Source organism: Lichenostomus cassidix, unplaced genomic scaffold, assembly GCF_008360975.1.
Source record: "Lichenostomus cassidix isolate B80296 unplaced genomic scaffold, HeHo_3.0 HiC_scaffold_43, whole genome shotgun sequence".
NCBI lineage: Eukaryota > Metazoa > Chordata > Aves > Passeriformes > Meliphagidae > Lichenostomus > Lichenostomus cassidix.
The window spans coordinates 213,894-234,879 of record NW_028147635.1 but is presented as its reverse complement, the minus strand read 5'-3'; the positions used below and the strand labels follow the sequence as shown (position 1 = coordinate 234,879).

The 20,986-nt window shown below is 54.3% G+C and overlaps 1 long non-coding RNA gene across 1 annotated transcript; it reads right to left on the bottom strand.

Moving 5' to 3' along the window:
• Positions 1-8,521: 8,521 nt before the first annotated feature.
• Positions 8,522-9,687, bottom strand: LOC146421059 (uncharacterized). Its single transcript, XR_014848810.1, has 3 exons — positions 9,565-9,687; positions 9,218-9,318; positions 8,522-8,604 (listed from the first exon to the last, which is right to left on the bottom strand). It is a non-coding gene; the product is annotated as an uncharacterized LOC146421059 (long non-coding RNA).
• Between the last annotated feature and the right edge of the window lie 11,299 nt (positions 9,688-20,986).

The following is a 20,986-nucleotide window of genomic DNA, read 5'->3' as shown; positions in this document are numbered from 1 at the left end:
GCAGGGGCTGCAGCAATGGCTGCTCAGGCCAGCACAGCCATGATCCCCTGGGAAAGGCTCTGTGGGCAGCTGGGATGTGCCAGGAGAAGAGCAGGAGCCCTTGTGTGTGTGCACAGGAGTCCTGGCAAGAGCTGGGGCAGCAGGAGCTGCCTGAGGAGCCCCGGGGCAAACTCTCTGCTGCTGTCCTGGGCAGTGGGGCTGTCCTGGGGCTGCAGGAGATGCCAGAGCTGAGCATCTCCTGAGCATTCCAGACACAGAGTCACTGTCCCTGACCTCCATTGCTTCCCATTCTTGCTGCAGGGCCAGATAGGACTGGGCTGCTCTGCTGGGCTGGGGCAGAGGTAGGGAGAGGCTGGACTGGGCAGTGCCAGGGAGGGGAAAACAATGGACCCTTGGTTATACAAGTCCCTGCAGTGTCACAATGGTTCCATGGAGCCCCAGAGAGTCACAATGATCTCCCATATTCCATGGGCCCCCAGAGTGTCACAATGTCCCCTCAATTCCACGAGGCCCTGAAGTGTCCAAATGGTCTCCATGGTTCCTGAAGGCCCTGCAGTGTCACAATGGCCCTTGTTTCCAATAGGGCCCAGAAGGACCCCAGAAAGGTCTCCTTGGATCTGCAGTATGACAGTGGACCCTTGGTTGCACGAAGCCCCAAAATGTCACAATGCTCTCCTTGGTTCCATGGTTCTCCACAGTGTCACAGTGTCCCTTGGCTGGTTAGGGCCCCATGATGTCACAATGGCCCCTTGGCTCCATGAGGCCTTGCAATGTCACAATGGTCTCCTTATCTTCATGGGGCCCCACAGTGTTACAATGGCACCTTGGCTCCTTTAAGCCCCACAATGTCACCATGGTCCCCTGGGTTACACGAGGCCCTGCAATGTCACAATGCCTCTTTGGTTCTATGGGGCCCTCAGTGTCTGTTTTGCTGGTGGGCACTGTCAGTACCAACAACAGAGACACCAACTGAGGGAACAGTGTAATTTATTATAACACAAAACTGCAAAGAATTACAAAAGGAGAAGCTCATAAATGCACAGATTCATTAGCAAAGAATCATAAAAGGATAAGATGGAAAAAGCACCCAGTCAGCACTACCAAAGATTGCCTGAAGGGATTTAGAAAGATCCATCACCAGTTACCCTCAGACTTTACCATCACCCAGCCCCACCCATCAGCTGGGGAAGCTGTCACAGCCAAGGACTGCAGAGCCACTCTGGACACTGGGAATTCCTGCAGCTGTGTCCAGCCACAGGTGAGGCTTCCAACCTCGCTGGGAGAGGGCCCAGCTTGGAGAGTGCTGAACAAACAAACTGACAGCACTTCCAGTGCAGGAACATCTGGATTCATTCTCCTCTTGGATTCTCCCAAAGCCTGGCCAGGGCTCAAGGAGGAACCAAGGGAGATTTCTTTCATAGTGCAGCCCCAACAAAGACACATGGGGCTTTGTCTGGCTTCTAAATACAAAAAGGTAAATACATGTTTCACCAATGCACAGATACATAGATCATTTTGGTAATAATGTTTCATTAATGAACAGATACAAATATAACCATTGACTGGAAGGTTCATCAAGAGGTCAGTATTGCTCAGGCCTCAGTAAAGGACTGTTCAGGCCTTAGTACTTCAATGGGTCCTTTGACTGACAGATGAACTACAACCTTCATCAGAATTCTTTCAATAATACTCTTTTAGAATAGATTTAGGTATTAGGCACAAAGGCATCACCACTTGTTTTGAATTAAGTCCTGTTCAAGTTCATTACTCAGATCTATACTTTGCATTCCTTTTAAAACATGCCTAAATAGTTCCTATTCTCTACGTTATTTATCAAATCCCCCTTTTTACTGAGACTGTGTCTCTTTTCAGACAAGTCTCAGTGCTCCATTTTTTAGCACAAAGTGTCACAACAACTCTAACATGGACTCATAACACACCAAGTGCACACACTGCAATGATTACAGTCACTGCCACAAATGCATTTCACAGCAGCCTCCAATTTGACAGCCATGAAGCCAATCCCACCAGGGAGAATTTTCTTCTTTCTGCCACTCTTCTACTGCTCTTCCTATCAAGGTGATTCCTGACTGTTGAACTCAAACCCATCACTGACACAAGTGCATCATTCCTGTCCTAGAATAGCACAAGTTCCTCCCTGGACAGAAAGCAGATAATCCAAGGCCATGGAGTTCTGCAGAGCCCCACTGGTGTTTGTTGGAGCTCATAGGATGAGCTATTCAGTATTTTAACATTACAATTTTCTACTTCTTCTCATAATCAAATTAGCTCATTAACATAAACTCCATAGGACAAGGCAGTGCACATGGGACACAGGGTGAACCAGAATCTTTGGCTTTCTGAAATCAAAGGCACTCTTTGGGTGGAAAATGTTCCCTTGACCCTAACTCTTCCCTGTGGTTGTTGCCAAAGTAGCCAAAAGGGTGGCACTGCAGCTGAGAATGGTGTAACACTGACCCTGAGCAGCTCCAGCACCCCAAGCTCTACTGACATTGTGAGTGATGTTCAAGCACAGAAATCCTTTCACATTCTGGCCTCTAATTATAACAAGGTAGGTTTCTCCTGAAGGCAAATCCTAGTGAATCCTCTAAAATTGATAAATGTATTCCTTTTTTCCACAGTACAGTTTTTTTTAATTATCCCTTCATTGTCTCTGTTACAAGTCAGAGTCCATTGACAGAGTTCTGCCACCCTGTAGCGTGGGCCCTCCAAGGGAATCCTGTTCCTCCCAACATTAGTTGAGAACAGACCCAGCAATTAGTTACACTGATGTTGGGGGTTGAGAATTCCTTCCCATTCCTGTTGCCAGGTTACAAATGGTCCGATGTTCAGAGTGATCAAGCCTTTTGTAAAAGACAATGGCTAGGTTTTGGGCAGGGCTAGGTAAGGGAGAGCCTGCTGGGGAACACTCTCTCTCGTGGTTCGGACGCTGAGGGGAGAGGCTGCTGCCTCCTGGCTTTCCAGCTGCTACCAGAGGAGATCCAACTGTGCCCTGTTTCTCTTCCCTCCTGGCTGGGTGAGCTTTGATTCAACTTTTCTCCTCACGGGGAAGGGCGCGTTTCCCCCCCCCCGGGCTGCGTTCCCTCGTGGCTGCTGCCGGGAGAGTCCGGCTGCCTCTGCTGCCTGCCCCCGCCCTCTGCCGCATGAGACCACAGCGTTTGCTGTGACTGTAGAAATTCTCGCTGGCCGGAGAGAGAGAGAGCGCCCGCTCCTGCTGCCCTGTTCCCTCGCTGCCCTGAGCTGTTCCTGCTGCGCTGCGTGTTCCTCAGCCCGTCGCCATTGCAGTTGCCGGACAGTGACCTGACCCTGCGCCACAGCGCCACCTACCGCCGCTCGGGAGTCATCGCACCTGCCCTGGCCGGCCGGGAGCTCAACAGCGCCCCTGCTGCTTGCAACCGTGATTACACCACACGGGAGAAAGTTCAGCAGCTCACGTTATCTGCTGTTTGGTTTTCTGGTTCTAGTTGTGGCTTGCTATTATTGTTATTGTTTGTTTATAGATACTAGTAAAGAACTGATACTCCTTTTTCCCATACCTTTGCCTGAAAGCCCTTGATTTATTAAATTAAATAATTCGGAGGGAGGAGGGGAAGGAAAATCACATCCTCTGCTCTAGGGGAGGGTTCAGCCTCTCTTGGCAGACACCTGTCTTTCAAACCAAGACAACTGAATACTTTGGCTACTTTGACCTTTATATTTTCATAAGTATTTTCATGACTAATCCCTTGGTGAAACTCCAGAGGTGATTCTAGCAAACAAAGATTCTGGTTGACTATCAAGATACAACTTACAGACATAAGCAATACTTCAGTGACAAGGTTATTCATCCTTTTTCCTCAATCTCATTCAGGTCAGGAACAATAATTCCATTGTCCATGGAGCTGGTTCCTTTTTAATTCCACAATAATGCCCCAAGGTCCTTTGCTGTTCAGCTTCACCACGGTGTCTGTGGGTAACAAGGCTTGGTGGGATCCTTTCCCCTTCGGCTGGAGAGCTGCCAGGTCCCAGTCCTTGAGGTGCTCCAGGCTCCTGGCTGGAATTCCTGTGGAAGGCACTCAGGGTCACATCAGCCTTCACATGGAGCCCTGTGGATCAGAGCATTTTCCAAAGGGAACGTTGGGGCAAACAGGGAGATTTGGTCTGGCAGGATCTGTCAAACAACATCCTATAACATCTACTTGTTCTCCCATAGAACACTTGGCTGCAGGGACATATTCCCATTGTTCCTGCCCAGGTTTCAGGATTCAAACTGCATTATCTTTCCCCAGAGCTGTTCCTTTAGTTGGCTCAGGAGGGCCATTTGGCCTCTGGACCCACAACTTAGCTCCATTATTAGGAGTGGTGGATCCAAACCCTTTATCTCCACAAGCAGTACAGATTTGAGGTGGATCTCCTTTTTTTCACAATTCTTTTAAAAACTGTATTATCAGTAATTGTCCTACCCTGTCATGGGGTTGCATAATCAAATCTTGTTCACTGTTGTTAACCAGAATTTAATTTCTTCTTGATTATTTGTATCGATTTCTCCTCCCATGACATGAACACTTTGGAAGGCCAAGCTTTAGTGAGCAGTTATCAAACCAAAGTGCTCTGGAGGAATCTGAATTTCTGTTTTGTTATTGATAAATCTCATTTGCTTCTGATTTATCCTCATTAAATCTAGTGCATAAAGGTCCAGCCATGCAGCTTCTGGAGTGGACCTGTAAGGGGTTCTCCATCAGGACAGGTTCCCATCTCCTCATTTTTTCATCTGCTCTTTTAACAAACCCTCCATCCGTTCCACAAATCCTACAGCTTCTGGATAGATTGGTATATGAAAAACCCAGCAGCCTTAATCACTTTATTTCTCACAGTAACAGACAAATCATTCCATATCACAGTATCAGCAAACCCTATAAAAATAGCCAATTTCATCCCATCCTCCTTTATTCAATATACACAAACTCGCCAATTTTCCCACTGATGTTCAGGTCCTGGCCAAACATTTTCTGTAAGGTATTTAGTGTTACATTCCTGAGCAGCAAAAGGTAACAAATTAATATTGTCAGCATTATTTCACATTATTATTTAGCTTGTATCTATATATATGCATACATAGATATTTTAATTATATTTTTACAAATAATTTTTATGATACATATATTTATTAATTATATTATTATATTATTTCACTTGCACAAAGAAATCTGAGCTCAAGATTAAAAACTTCTGTTGCTCCATGTGGGAGCATTCCAAACACAATTGTTCCTTCTGTTGGTGCTTTATACAATATACTGTTAATAAAATTTATCCTCATCTTCCCAAACCCACAAGTTCTTTTCCTTTTTCCATATGCAATTTTGGATGCATTTTAATACATCCAGCAGATCAGCTGCTTTTAACCAACTTCCCCATTGCTCACACAGTGCTCTGATCTCAGCCCACTCCAGAGGCAGCCAACTATAGGGAAGGTTTTCCCAACCAGCAATCTTGGATGGGACCAATTCCTTACATTTACAATTAAAAAATGACATTTTGCTGTGATCTGGACAGACTATGCCGATTTTGTTTTGCCAGTGGGCAGGGCCAGCACCAAAGACACAGACACCAACTGAAGGAATCAGTGCAATTTCCTACAGTTCAGAGCAGCAAAGAATCACAACAGGAGAAGCTCAGCAATGCACCCAATCATTCCAACCAAAGATTGCCTGAAGTGATTTAGAAAGATCCATCACCAGTTAGCCTCAGACTTTACCATCACCCAGACCCACACATCAGCTGGGGAAGCTGTCACAGCCAAGGACTGCAGAGCCACTCTGGACACTGGCAATTCCTGCAGCTGTGTCCAGCCACAGGTGAGGCTTCCAACCTCGCTGGGAGAGAGCCCAGCTTGGAGAGTGCTGAACAAACAAACTGACAGCACTTCCAATGCAGGAACATCTGGATTCATTCTCCTCTTGGATTCTCCCAAAGCCTGGCCAGGGCTCAAGGGGGAACCAAGGGAGTTGACTTTGACCATACACCCCCAAACCAGGCCAGATGTTGGATTTCATGGCCTTGTTTAGCTTCTAAATACAGAAAAGTCAATACATGTTTCACTAATTAGTGGATACATCTATCACAATGCTAATGATCACACATGTTTCGCTAATGAGTGGATACAAAGATAACCTTTGGTTGGAAGGTTCATCGAGAGGTCACCTTTGGCTCAGGCCTGTTGTTCAGGCCTCAGTCAGGCCTCTTGTTCAGGCCTTGGCACTTCAGGGATGTGGTTTAGTGCTGGGCTGACAGTGCTGGGTGAACGCTGGACTTGATGAGTTCAAAGGTCTTTTTCAACAGAAAGGATTCTAGAATTCCAGGATTCTATCTGCTCCATTCAGCCTGGTCCATGTTAGCAGCATTACTTTGCTCTGAAAGTTCCCTCTTGGTCAGCTCTGATGGCCTGAGGCTTCAGGCCCTTCAGCTCCTGGTGCTAAGCTGCTCATGCTGAACGAGACAACTATGAGAGAAGAATACAGTTCATCCAATTCCTTCTGGGACACTGAGAGGGGAGGGTGTGAAAACAGGAGCATTGCTTGGTGTCACCTCCTCTCTGCCCTTCACGCCTTTCAGTGCTCTGAAACAGCCAAGAGCTTTCTTCAAGAGTGCAAAGAAGCAGCTGTTCCTTCTGCCAGGTCTGGCTCTCTCCAGTCTCTGCACTTGACTGCTTTTGTCCCTCTTGCTGTGCCCTCTGTTCCCCCTCTGCTCGCTGGCTGCTGCCCAGGACTGTGCAACTGGCCCAGATCAAGTGCTCGAGAGTCTCATTTCTCTGCCCTTGGAGCTGCCTGGGCACAGCAGCCTTTTCCATCTGCAAGCTCCATATGGACAGGGAGTGCCCAGCTCCATTCCTTGCACAACCTCCAGGAGCCCAGGGCTGCCATCTCAAGTCCCTGCTGGCACTGAGGGCTCCCAGGTGCCTCAGGCTGCTGTGACACCACTGCAAACAGGAGGCAAGAGTGGCAGGGGCTGTGCTCAAAGTCAGCTCCATTTGCTGCTGCTGCTGCTGCTGCTGCTGCTGCTGCTGCTGCTGCTGTGGGGTCATTTGTCCAGCCCTGCCCCAGACTCAGGGATCAGCTCCAGGCCCTGCTGCTGCTCCCTCGGGATCAGCCACAGTTTGGTTGTTGCTCTCAATGCCAGCAGAAGCAGTGCCTGAAGCAGCAGGTGCTGACAGTGCCCCAAGCCCTGGGGCCAGAGGGAAGGGAGCTGCTTCACATGAAAACCAGGAGCAAAGGACATTTCTTTTTAGGACAGGTTTCCTGGTTTAAGGAAAAAAAAAAAAGAGAAAAAAAAAGAAAAAAGCCTAGATGAAATACGAAAGATAAAAACAAAACTCAGGTGTGTAGTGTAAAATCTTCTGTAACTTTGCATCAAGAGGTAACTGATCTTTTGTAAAAGAGTACTCAGTTATTTACTTTGTCAATGTGCTGATAGCATGGATCTATCTTACTGACTTCATCAGCCTTTTCTTAATAGATTCTGGACTTTGTTTCCAATATTAAGTTATTTTAAATTGTGGTTGAAGCAATAGGAAATTGATTGTGCCATGCCAGCTCCGAGCAGGACTGGGAATCCAGATTCTGCTGATCCCCATCCCATTAAGAAAATGTCCTTCCTTCTCACCCTGCGAACGAGCTGTGCATTCCCTTTGAAATTGTCAGTGGTTTCTTAAAAATTCAAAGTCCCACTTACAGCTTTTTGCTCTGGTTTGGAAGTCAAGAAGGGGAATTCTTCATCCATCAACTCCAGACTGCACTGCCTTAGGAACACAGCCCACTCGCCAGGTTTGGCTCACTTGTGGCACTTCTAGAGGAGGAAGAAAGTGCAATTGCACAATTCCAACCCAAAAGGAAGGAAGAGTGGGACAGACAAAACATCCTGTGGACATACAGGTGTTCAGCTGGGACTGTGGAGTGTTGGGGTTCTTGCCAATTGGATGTGTATCCCTCACTGCAATCTCTGGGCCTGCAGGAGAGTCTCACTCACCTGCACAAGCAGAAAGCTCCGTCGGTGTGCTCAGAACAGGCTCGTCTGATGCAGAGCTGTCAGAGCAATGGGAGGGCAGAGCAGGCCCAGCCGTGCTCAGGGCTGAGCCCCAGCAGAGCCCTGGCAGAGCCCAGAGCAGCCTCAGCATCCACAGAGCCCTGCTGGAAGGAGAGAAACCAGAAACTGCCCGTCAGCTGAAGGCTCCTGTCCCCCTTGTCCCAACTGCCCACAGTGCCCAGGCCATGCTGGCTGAGCTCAGAGCTGTGCCCAAACCTCCCCATCATTGCTGCCTGTGGGAGGAGAGCAGGAGGGCAGGACATGTGCCCAGCCTCCAGCCAGCCATGGCAGAGCCACCTCCTCAGCAGCTGCCCAGAGCAGGATGCTCCTGTGCTCGCTGCCATCTCCCCAGAGCCCTCATCCCACCCCTGCTGAGATGATGGGGATCCACCTCATGGCATCTGCTGCTGGAAGAAAAGTTGCTCCCAAAGGATGTCCTCACCTCTCTCCAAGGGCACATCTGAGCCATTCTGCAGCTGGTCCCAGCACTGCTCCATCCAGACCAGACAACAGTGAGAGTTATTCCTTTAAAAACCAAACAGCAAAATAATGAGATTACAAACCAAAGGTGGAAACAAGAAAAAAGTTACAACATTATCACTGTCAGGAGCTCAAGGAAGGACTGACCCCTCCATGCCAGGGAAAAACCCACTCACGGCTGGGGGAAACCAAGGTTTCTCCCTTCCCTCTTCATTGCTCCCCCAAAATAATGGTAACCCAGGGCAAACAAGGGCAGTGGAGCAGCCCAAGCCCTTCCTCCCCTGCCAAACAAACCTGCTGCTGCACAGCTTCTGGAGTCCCACCTCTGCTCCCCCCATGGGGGTTTGTTTTGGTCAGGGTGGCTCCCCCCAGCTCCAGCCCCAGCCCAGGGCTCGCTGCCTGCTGGGGGCTGCTGCTAGGGCCTGGGGCTGCTGCTCCCATTTGGGATCCAGCCCAGCTAAAAATCAGCTTGGCAGCCCACTGAAGAATGAGCTGCACCTGCCCCAGCAGAGCGGGCAGGGAGCCTTCAGTGCCCAGCCAGGCTGTGCAATGCCCATGTGTGGGAGCATCCCCCTGGCTGTGGACTCATCTGCACGTTGGCTCTGGAGCCTGGCTCTGAAGCAGGTGCCCAAATCCCAGTGCATAGTCTTCAGCTTACCAGGGGCCAGGTCGAGGGAGATCTTGTCATCCTCAACATCATCCTCCATGTCTCCAGCAGCAGCCCCACCTGGTGCAGCTCCTCTGGGGGCTCCTTCTTCCCTGGAGGTGGGAGAGACCAGGCTGTCAGTGTTCTGCCCAGGGCCCCAGCTGAAGTGCGCCGAGCAGGACAAGCAACAGCAGCTTGTGTGGTGGCCAGCAGTGCTGGCAAGAGCAGCTCAGCTCCAGCACATGAGAGAGCTGCGTGTCCCCATCCCGTGGCCCCTGCTCCGTGACACGGGCATGACAAAAAAGGCTGCGTTCCTTGGATTTTTATTGCCAAGGGATTTGTGTGGAGCTGCCACTTACCAGGCCAACGAATCCAATGGGCTGTGAGGCTCTCTCCCTTCTTCTACGGCTGATGAATATCCTGCACCCAAGGATCACTGAACAGGTCTTCCAAGGATGGCCTGTCCATGGAGTGCACGGATAAACACCACCGGATGAGTCCTTGGCAGTCTGCGGAGAGGAAGCAGAAAGCGCCAGTCAGTTGGAGAAGGCTCCTGTCCGCTTTGCCCCACTATTCCTGAGCACGTCCAGGCTATGCTGGATATGCTCAGAGCTCAGCCTAAGCTTCCCCATGCATTCTCTGCCTGGGAGGAGAGCAGGACGTGTGCCACCTCCCCAGCAGGCGCCAGAGCAGGAGCTCATGAGCCCACCACTGTCTCCCAGCGCTGCTCTTCCCCCCCGTGCCGCAGAGATGAGGATGCACCTGGAGAGAGCCGTTCTGGCAGTGGGAGCTGGCCCCAGCTGATACTTCGGCCCCTGCTGAACGGGTGCTCCCTGCAGACCATCTGGTGCAACACGATGCCCAGAGACCAGATGGTAGCTGGCTCGCCGTAGTACCAGCCGAAGTCCTTCCACTCCGGGGGGCTGTAGGCTGCTGTTCCTACAGAATACACACACAGTCCATCAGGGGAACGCTGCCTGCTCCCAGAGCCTCGCCCCAGCATCCCTGGGCACGCCGGGTGAGCCGCTGCCTTCTCGCCAGCAGCACCTGGGACTCGGGCACAAACCTGGGCTTGCAAGAGGGCAGCCCTGGGAAGCCCTGGGAAGGCCCAAGCTTGGGCCCTGACATGCTGGGCCACCAGATGCTGGGAGTGGGAGCAAAGCCCTGGCTGGGCTCACCTGCAAAGCTGGTGTATGCTGCCTCCTGGAGATAGGTGCCACAGCCGAAGTCAATCAGCTTGGCCTGTCCTGTGCACAGGTCAATAATGATGTTCTCTGGTTTGATGTCCCTGTGCAGGACCCCGCAGATGGTGCAGTGCCACACAGCCTCCAGGACCTGCTGGAACAGCTCCCGCGCCACCTCCTCGGACAGGAAGCCCCGTGCCCGAATGAAGCGGGAGAGGTCCTGGGAGTGCTCCGGGCGCTCCATCACCATCCAGATGCAGGTGGAGAGCTCAGCCCACTCCAACAACTGGATGATGCTAGGGCACCCCGTGGACACCTTGCTCAGCAGGACTATCTCCAGGGGTGCGCTGGTGCCGTCAGGCTGCGGGAGGAGCACCGTGCCGTCAGCGAGGCTGATGCCGTGCCGGGGCTCCACAATGATGCCCTCAGCCAGCCCGGGATGCTCTGCGTCCTCCGCGGAGCCCACGCTCCCGCTCCCGCTCCCTCTCCCTCCATCCCTCCCTCCTTCCCTCCCTGCAGGCGTCCTGGCACCTTGCAGCCTGCCGGGCCCCGGCTTATCCCCACGGACCCGGCACACCCCGCTTTCTCCCGCTGGCCCCAATGGCTCACTCACCAGCTCGGCCCAATGCCGGACGCGGCGCCGGGACACACACTTCATGGCCACCTGCGAGCCAAGGGGAGCAGCGGCATGAGCTCGCCGCCCGCCCTGCCCAGCCCCACCCTCCTCCTCCTCCTCCGCCCGCCGCCAGCCCCGCCACTCACCGGGGCGCCGTCCGCCACGCGTGTCGCTGCATAGACGCTGCCGAACCCGCCTTTGCCCAGCAGCGAGCCCACCCGGTACCGCTCCAGCAGGGCCTCCTGCGTCGTTCCTGCGGGCGAGACGCGGATCTCAGCCTCCGGCCCGGGGCCACCCGCGGCCCCCGACCGCCTCTGCACCGCCCCGGGCCGGGCATGCCCCTCTGAACGGGGCACGGGCGACTCGGGGCCGGCGGCCGCGCTGTTGAGCGGCGGAGCTCGGGCCGGGGAAGCTGCGGCCGAGGCGGCGGGAGGAGCCGGGGCCGCCGCCGGGCTTGGAGCCGGGGCCGCCGCCGGGCTTGGAGCCGGGGCCGCCGCCGGGCTTGGAGCCGGGGCCGCCGCCGGGCTTGGAGACGGGGCCGCCGCCGGGCTTGGAGACGGGGCCGCCGGGGCTGGCGCCGGGCTTGGGGCCGAGACAGCCGGGGCCGCCGCCGGGGCCGCCGCCCGCACAGGCGGAGCCAAGGACAGGCGATGCTGCCCCAGCCGTGGCCACTGAGACCCGCCCAGCAGCGCCACAGCCATGCCGGCGACAGCCGGGCGGAGCCGAGAGCGCGGCGGGCCGCCCGGGGGCGGGAAGGGGGCAGCCCCGGCCGGGGCTGGGGGCGGGCCGGGCGCATGGCCCCGCCTGGCAGGGGGAGAGGGAGCCCGCGAAAGAGAGGGGACACAGGGAAAGGGACACCGGGAGAGGAGGCGGGACAGGGAGAGAGGGAGAGGAGGAGCAGGAGAAAGGGACGGAGAGGGTCCTGGAAACTGTTCCTTAGCTGCAGCTGCGCCGCTGTCGCCGCTGTCGCCGCTGCCGCCGCTGCCGCCGCTGCAACTGAAGCTCCGGGGCCGTTAGTCCGAGTCTCCGTTTGTCCGAGTGGCCGTTTGTCCGAGTGGCCGTTTGTCCGTTCCCCGCTCTCCCCCGCGCGCCCCACGGCCGAGCCCCGCGCGCCCCCGGGGGCAGCCCCTGAGTCTGTCCAAACACGGGAACTCTGCCGTGTTCAGCCCACATCCAGAGGCTTGACTGCTGCACAGTGGCACAGCAATCCCCTTGGCTGCTCTGTGCATTGTCCCTGCTGAGGGTCAAACACTAGCGGAGCACATTCCCTGTCTCTAGAATTCATACCTGACCCAAGCACTGCACTTGTGTCTCCAGCATTGCTTTCCAAGCAGAACGGGGAAAGACAAACTGTGTGTAACTCATGGTATTTCAGAGAGTCTAAAACATGCTAAGTCATAGATCTTCGAGGTGAGATCCATTTCCAGTTAATGGCATGGAGAAGGAATGCAACATGGAAAAGGAGAGCACATAAATAAATAGAGGAAAACATCTCAGATTGTTTCTTTGCATTTTCATTTCACTTCTTGAAAGCTGTTTCAGTTTTCCAGGAATCTTCTCCACAGTCCTGTTTGCTCTTTTCAAGAACCTTTCCTGGAGGGAATGAATTGCAGGGATTATTGGGCTGAGCTGGCCCTGGCCGGGTGCCCGGTGCCACCAAAGCCACTCTGTCACTCTCCTCACAGGTGCAGGACACAGAACTCAGGAGGAAAGGCTCGTGGGCTGGGATGAGGGCAGGGAGAGGTCACTCACTGGTCACTGTCAGGGGCACAACAGACACAAGCTAGGGAAATTAATGGAATTGATTTCTAAGCAAATCAGAGTATGAGAACTAAAACAAACCCTAACAAAACACCTTCCCCACCCTTCCCTCCTTCCCAGGCTCCCAACCTCCACCTGCAGTCCCCCCTCTGCTTTCTCTGCAATTGGAAATTTGTCACCAGTCATGAACTTTGCTTTAGCCTCACCTCGGGATCCCTTCCTGGAGAGGAAGAACTTTCTCCAACAGAGATTTAGAGTGCAGCAGCCTTTAAAGCTCAGGGTGTTTCCCCTGCAGCTCCTTGTAGGTCTCCTCTTCCCGTGCTGGGTCTCCTGTGCCACAGAACTCTGCCAGCTGCAGCTTTGCAAACATCAGGTCAAGGTCTGGATGTTCCTGAACAATTTGCTCGAGGTCCTTGGGGGCTGCATCCAATGCATTCTTCTTGTCCTCCCCCTTTGCATGGAGCCAGTGGATCTGCTGGCCCCTGGCCAGGGCCTGGCAGAGCAGGTGGAACCTGGGTCCTGCTGCAGGAGCTGGGGGAGCTCCAGGACTCGCTCTGGCCGCTGGGGCAGCCACAACACAAGCCGTTCCCAGCCAGGAGCCGAGGGCTCCGTGTGGCTCTGCAGGACCTTGTCCCTGGGGCTCGTCTGGATCAGCGCGGGCAGCTGGGCTGCACTTGGCTTCCTTTGTGTCCCTGCTTGCCCTGGGACAGCAGCTGCCCAGCGCCGAGGGGACAGCAATGGCACCGGGGCAGTTTGGGGTGAGGTTCAGTGTCTGCGCCTGGCAGAAATCCCAAATCCTTCCCGAAGGAGCAGAGAGTGCTGACAGAGCACAGGATGCTCTGCTGAGCACGGGATGGACCAGGGTGGACAGCTCCGGACTGGTGCTGCCCGTGCCGCGCGGGGCGGGGCCGCTTTGGGGACCCCCCAGGGCAGAGCGCTTTGGGCTGCTTTGGGCCTCTGGGCACCTGCAAAACCGGCGCTGGGCACGGCAAGAGCGTGTGGGGGCAGCTGGGGCCCTACTGGTGGCACTGGTGGCGCTGGGAGTCCCCCCGGCTGTGGGCACGGAGCTCTGAGGTAAGAGGGAAGGGAGGGAGAGAGGGGGTGGGAAAAACGAGAAGAACGGGGAAAAAGTGGGTAGAACCCCCCAAACCACCCCACTGTCCCGCTTCCATCCCCGCTCCTCCCACGGGCTGTGGGGGCTTCGGAGAATGGGGGAGGAGCAGGAGGGGGGAGGGAAGAGAAGGAAGGAGGAAGGAGGAGCGTGGGAAGAGATGGTAGTAGGAGGAGCGGAAGAAGGGATTGGGGGAATGAGGAGAAGGAGGTGGGATTAGGGCGGAGAAGAAGGAGGAGAGACAGAGGGGGAGGAGCGGGAGGAAGAGGAGGGAAAAAGGACAAAGGAGGATCGGGCAGGAGCCACGCGGTCTGGGATTCCCTGAATTCGCAGCCCCCCTGGACCATCGCCGCCCCCATCCCGCAGGTGAGCGGGGAGGGGGAGCTCGCCCCAAATATCCGGGGGGTCCCTGGGTTTGGAGTTTTTTGGGGGGATGTTCTGAGTTTTCGGGACTGCAAAGCCGAGCCGCAAATGCCCCTCGGGGGGACATGGGGGGTTCCCCGGGAGGTGTTTTTGGGGCTCCCGGTGGCGGTGCCGGCAGAGCCCCGATGGGGGGCGGGGGGATGCGGGTCTCCCCGCGGTGGGGGTTGGGCTCTGCCCGGGCCCTCCAAGCTCTGCCCGGGGCCACGTGGTGACCGCGCCGGAGCGGGGCGGGATTGGGGACACACCGGTTTTGGGGACCTGCGGGAGCCGCGGCTTCTCCTCAGAACCCCAGGGAGAGGAGACCCCCAGAAGCCCAGAGCGGGGAGTCTGCGAGGGGGAATGCCTGGGATTGCTGGGACACCCGGCAGGGGAATCTGGGGGCTGGAGGGGCGGGATGGCTGGGAAAGGGGTTCAGAACTCCCGGGTCCTGCAAGTGGCTGCTCCCAGTATGAGTCCAGTTGCCCCCCTGGCCCCGTGTGGTTCCAGTTTCCTCCTCACTCCCAGTATGGTCCCAGCCACCACCTGCATGGTCTCAGGCACTCCCAGTATATCCCAGTTGCCCTGAACATTCTCATAGTCATTCCCAGGCACTCCCAGTTACCTCAGCATGGTTCAGTTGTCCCCAGGATTATCCCAGTCACTGCCAGTAGATCCCAGTTGTCAGCAGCATGCACTTTGTCATTCCTAGTTGCTCCCAGTGTATCCCCAGTTGGCTCCCAGCATGGGCCTAGTAGCTCCCAGTAAACCCCAGTCAGGGTCAATTGACACACACTATAATCCCAGTCCCTCCCAGTATGATGGCAGTGGCCCCCAGTGTGATCCCAGTTGCTCCCTGTCAATGCCATCATGACCTCAGTAGCCTCCAGTGTGATCTCTGTGTCTCCCTGTCTCTCCCAGTATATCCCAGTTGCCTCCAGCATGGTTGCAGTCATTCCCACTTCCTCCCAATTACCTTCAGCATGATTCCTGTTGCCCACAGCCACTCCCAGTCAATCCCAGTAAGATTCCAGTCATCTGAGTGTGATCCCAGTGTCCCCCAGCATGGGACCAGCTGCTTCCACTCTGATCCCAGTATGATCCCAGTTGCCCCAGCATAGTTCCAGTTGTTCCCATTTTCTCCCAGTATGATCCCACTTGCCCCCAGTGGCCCCTGGTATAGTCCCAGTCCCTCTCAACAGGTTCCCAGTCATGCCTGCTGTGGTCCCAGACACTCTCACTTGCTCCCAGTTGCCCCCAGCATGGTCCCAACTGTTCCCAGTGTGATTCCAGCCAGCCCAGTTTGGTTACAGACACTCCCAGTATATCCCAGTTGCCCTCAGCATGCTCATAGTCATTCCCAGGCACTCCTAGCTGCTCCAGTAAGGTTCTAGTTCCCTCACAATGATCCCAGTTACTCCCAGTTGCCTCCAGCACGGTCCCAGTTTCAGTCAGTGCCCCAAAGTGTTGTCCCAGTTTCTCCCAGCATGATCCCAGTTGCCCCAGTTGTGGTCTCAGTCTCCCTCAGCATGGTTCCAGTAGCTCCCAGTTGATGCCAGTTGCTCTCAATGTGTCCCAAATTTCCTCCCAAATGGGCTCAGTAACCCCAGTCAGGTTATGCAAATGCTCCTCAGGGACACATTGGGGGGTCCCTGGGAGGTGTTTTTGGGGGGTCCTGATAGTGGTGCTGGCAGAGGCCCTGGCAGGGGGTGGGGTGATGGGGGACACTGGTTTTGGGGCCCCCCGGGAGAGCCATGGGAGGGGACAACTTAGAGGGGTGATAGCAGAGCTGGGGAACCCCTGGCAGCCTGGAGGGGGGACCACTGGGACCCTAAAATGGTGTTATAGTCCAGTAAGGAAGGTTCTTTGGAAATACCTGTGCCCGAATTAAGGTGCAAATGAGACCATAAGCCAGTCAATAGTATGAGTTTTATTTGATTATAAATAAGAGAGAGAGAGTGAAGAAGAGAGAAAAGAGAAGTAGGAAGAGAGGTGGGGGGGACAGAAAGAGGGTGACAGAGACAGAATAAAGAAAATATCACCATCCTGGATCCCAACAATGTTGCATTGATCCTCTCCAGCTGCTCTTCTCGGTGGTGATGGTCCCCCGAAAGCACAGAATGCCATGGGTTAATATGGACTCAGGCCAGGTGGCAATGTCCAGGCATGTCCCCCCGGGGCAGGGGGCAGTCTCTAGCAGCAGACTCTGCTTGCATCACCTGCACTCCTGTGGTGCAAGGCCTAGCATTTGGGGGTCTTTGATGGATTGTGACTCCCCCTCAGCTGCCTCTCACGTGAAAGTCCCGTGGATGTGGCTTGTGGGGTTGGGGGTTCCACAGCTGGACAGTTTGTGTAACGGAGGATGTGTGTTTATTGCCTCTGACCAGAGGTTACACCATGCACCCCCAACCTCCTCCACCTCAGCTGGAGGTGAGCTGTGCTCACAGAAACCTGGCTTCTGTGAGCTGTGCTCTGCCCTCACTCCAAACTCAGCCAGGGATGATTCTCAGAGCAGCTGGTGGCTTTGGCCTTTGTGGATGCATTCCTTTCCCTCAGCCTGAGATGACTGAACAATAGGTTTCCCTTTATCTAATCTCAGCAGTTTGCCTTTCAGTCCAAAGTCCCAGTCAGGTATCTTCAGGGAGGCTTCTTTGATTGTGGCTTCTTTATACAGTTTTTGTTCCAATGATCAAAACTTTATATCAATGTTTGAGGCATGAACTATTTCAGTCTCTGATAAATGGGGATCCCCAGAGGGGGGACCACCAAGAGCCCTGGCAGCCTGGAAAGAGACGGGAGAGAGGATCCCTGGGACCCCCAGAACCCCAGGCTTCCCTAAGCAGGACTGCAGTAAGAGGAGACCCCCAGAATGGGGAATTTGGCAAGGGGGAACCCCTGGGATTCCTGGGACCCCCAGCAGTCTGGGGAGAGTGGGGATGTTGGAGAGTGAGGACCCCCAGTATACATGGGACCCCTGCAACCCAGACAGCGGGGAGGCCCAGAACCCCAAAGTGGACAGACCAGAGACAGGGAACTGCTAGGAGTGTTTTTGGTGCTGAATTGTTGTGATCTGGAGGGTTTTATGGACCTCAGATGCCTAATGACTTCTAGAGATGCAATCGGAAAGGGTGACCTTCAAAGACAATGTATAATAAGTCACCCCTTGTTTTCCCCTAAACCAGGATTTCCCATTCCCAGACCTTGGCCAGATGGAGGAGAAGGCTGTGAGGAAGAGGAAGATGCCCAGGGACAGCCAGGCAGGTGAGGAGGAAGTCACTGCCCCTTTCCTGCTCTCTCCTCCTCCATCTCCCAGCCCAGCATCACCCCTGGCTGCAGGACAACCCTGCTGCTGACTCTGTTCTGCTGGGGATGAATTGGGGGGATCTCCTTCCCCTTCCCTCTGGCGCAGAGGCAAATCCCAAATCCTCTCCTTGTCCTTTCTGCCCCAGGCAATGAGCTGAAGGCAGAGACCAGGGTGGAGAAATCATTGCAGCAGAACCTCATGGAAGAGGCCATTTTGAGCAACTCCATGACCCAGGAATCCAACTGGGAAGAAAAGCCCCAGAGATGCTGCACAAGGAGGGGCTGCAAACCCAGCCCAGGGTGCTCTGAAAAGCAAAGACCCACCCTGTGCCAGGAAGTTGGCAAGAGCTTCAGCTGGAGTTCAGTGCTGGAGATTGCTGAGAAGCTTCATGAGACCAAGAAGCCCTACGAGTGTGGGGAATGTGGGAAGAGCTTCAGAAAGATCTCCCACCTTATGGACCACCATCGGATCCACACCGGGGAGAAGCCCTATGAGTGTGGGGAATGTGGGAAGAGCTTCAGCCACAGCTCCCACCTGATCCGTCACAAGAGGATCCACACTGGGGAGAAGCTCTATGAGTGTGGGGAATGTGGGAGGAGCTTTAGCCAGAGCTCCGATCTGATCCGTCACAAGATGATCCACACAGGGGAGAGGCCCTATGAGTATTCCGAGTGTGGGAAGAGGTTTCACACCAGCTCAGATCTCCTCAAGCACCAGCAGATTCACACACAGGAGAGGCCCTTCCGCTGCCCTGACTGCAGGAAAGGCTTCAAGCGCAACTCCACCCTCATCAGTCACCGGCGCATCCACACTGGGGAGAGACCCTCTGAGTGTGGGGAATGTGGGAAGAGCTTCAGCCACAGCTCCAGCCTGATTTGCCACCAGAGGATCCACACAGGGGAGAGACCCTATGAGTGTCCCGAGTGTGGGAAAGGCTTCTCCAAGAGCTCTAACTTGACCAGACACCAAGAGAGGCACCATTAAGGGAAGCCCTGCGAGTGCCCTGAGTGGGGGAAGAGCTTCATGCACTGCTCCTTATTCATCCCCCGTTGGAGGACCCAAATTGGGAAGAGCCCTGGTGACCCACACTGCCAGTGACCCAGTGTTGTGGTTTGACCCTTCCTAAATGCCAGGCACCTATGAAATCTGCTTTCTCTTCTCTCCCCTGCTGCAGCTGTGCAGAGGGGAGGGAAAAAAAAGCCCCTAACACACACACACACACACAGAGACAGGGCTCATGAGTCGAGATAATGAAGCGGGCAGGATGCACTGAAGGGTAAAACAGTCTGAGTACTTAAAGTTGCAAAGTGATTTATTGGTAACCTAACCCTAAACAGAGTCAGAGGAGGCAAATGAGAACTAAAAATAAGCTCTTAATACACTGTTTCTCTGCTCACCCCCCTCCCTCTTTCCCACCAATAGCACAGGGGGTTGTGGCGGGCAGGATATGGGTTTTTTTGGTCAGTCCATGACCAAAATTTCTTCTGCTGTTCAGGGAGAGGAGTCCTCTACTTAGCCATGGGTCCCTCCCACTGGAGACAGTCCTCTGCAAACTTCTTTGCCATGGGTCCAATCTCTCGAGCAGCAGCCGCTGGAATCTGCTGCCCCATGAGTTCTTGTCCACAGGGTTCAGAGCTCTGAGCCCAGGCCAGGCTGTTTCCATCCCAAGGAACAAGGCCTTTCCCTGCACTGGGACTCCCACTGGATCACAGCTTCCTCCAGGCATCCACCTGCTCCTCTAGCGTGAGCACCTCCCCATGGGCTGTGGGTGGATCTCTGCACCCCTCCTGGACCCCATGGGCTGCAGGGGGACAACCTGCTTCACCATGGTCCTCACCACGGCCAGCAGAGGATTTTCAGCTCCAGTGCCTGGAGCACCTCCTCCCCCACCTTCTCCACTGACCTTGATGTCTCCATGTTGTTTTGTCTCACATATTCTCACCTCCTCCTCATCCTCTGTCTAAAAAGAAGTGCTTGCTCACATTGTTTTGATTTCTTCTTAAATATGATATCCCAGAGGTGTAACCAACATCTCTAATTGGCCCAGACTTGGCCAGCAGCATGTCCATCATCTTCAGAGCCATCAGAGATTGGCTCTGCTGGACATGGTGAAAACTTCTAGAACATTCACACCGGACACACAGGAGCCATTTTTGTGCCTCTCCCCACCCACTAGCAAAAACTGGGCTAAGCAAAACCAACTGGTGAACACAGGGGTGAGTTTTCTCCCAACCCTTCAGCCACTTCTTCAGGCCTACCACAACAGCTTTTGAAGGGTTTAAGTTTCCCCTAGATGTTAAAGATATTCTTATCTTTAATAAGAATATTCTGGGCTAAGCAAAACTAACATACTCGGGTTGGGAAGGCACCTGGGTGGTAGCTTCCGTGTCCTCCTGATTCCCTGTGGCCACCTGGACAAACACAGGGGCAGGAACATCCATCAGGACTCAGACTGACATCTGAAATTCATTGGGAAGAGCTGATTTATTAATGTTACACCCTAAAAATTGTTACCTGCTGTGTAATTGTTTCTTCTGGTGGCATCAAGAAATGATGGATGATCTTGGAGGTCTTTTCCAATCTAAATAATTTCCTTCTTCACCTTGTCAGATCAACCAAAGCTGAGTTAAAATAAAGAAATTAAACAAAGAGATCTAAAGCTGCACTGTTTTACTGTGCATTTCGGGGGGAATGTGGGGTTGAGGGGAATATTCATGAGGATTTGGATGTTCTGGGGCTGCCCAGGCTGGGGGACAGGACAACAGTCTCATAGTTGTGCTGGCAGAATGTGTCCACCTGAGCCCATCTGTTGTTCAGGAATTCTGGTTGTCTGTCCCAGTCCCTGGCCTGGGTCTCCCCATGTGGGGTGTACCCCCAAAGTGCCCAAATCACTGCTGAAGTGCCTGAGCTGCTCCCAGCTGTGGATGTTCCTGTCCACCAGCCTCTCCTGGTCAGTGCCATGGGGGGTGGGAGGGGGTTTAGGGAATCCTGGGGGTATTGGGAGGGGCTTTTGTGGCTTTTGGGGGCATCTGTGGTGCTGAGAAGGAGTTTGGCATGCTCTGTGAGAGAGGTTTGGGGTCCTGGCAGGGCTGTGTGACTTGGAGAGAATTTGGGTGGGTATAGGGGGAGATGGGAATGGGGTCATGGTGGCTCTTGGGTCCATTTATATTGCAGGGAGTGGTTTGGGAGCATCCTAGGTGGAGCTGTTGGGTGGTTTGAGGGGCCTGGGAGTGGCTGTGGGGCTGGGAGAGGGTTTTTAAGTGGACATGACAAACCCAGACCCCCAAAGCTGCCACCATACCCCACCCCCCAAGGTGCTGCTGGGCTTTGGGGGCTCCATGTTGGAGTTCATCCTCCTGGCTCTGCGGGAGAAGGTGAAGGGTGTCCCCAGGGGTCATGTGTGTTC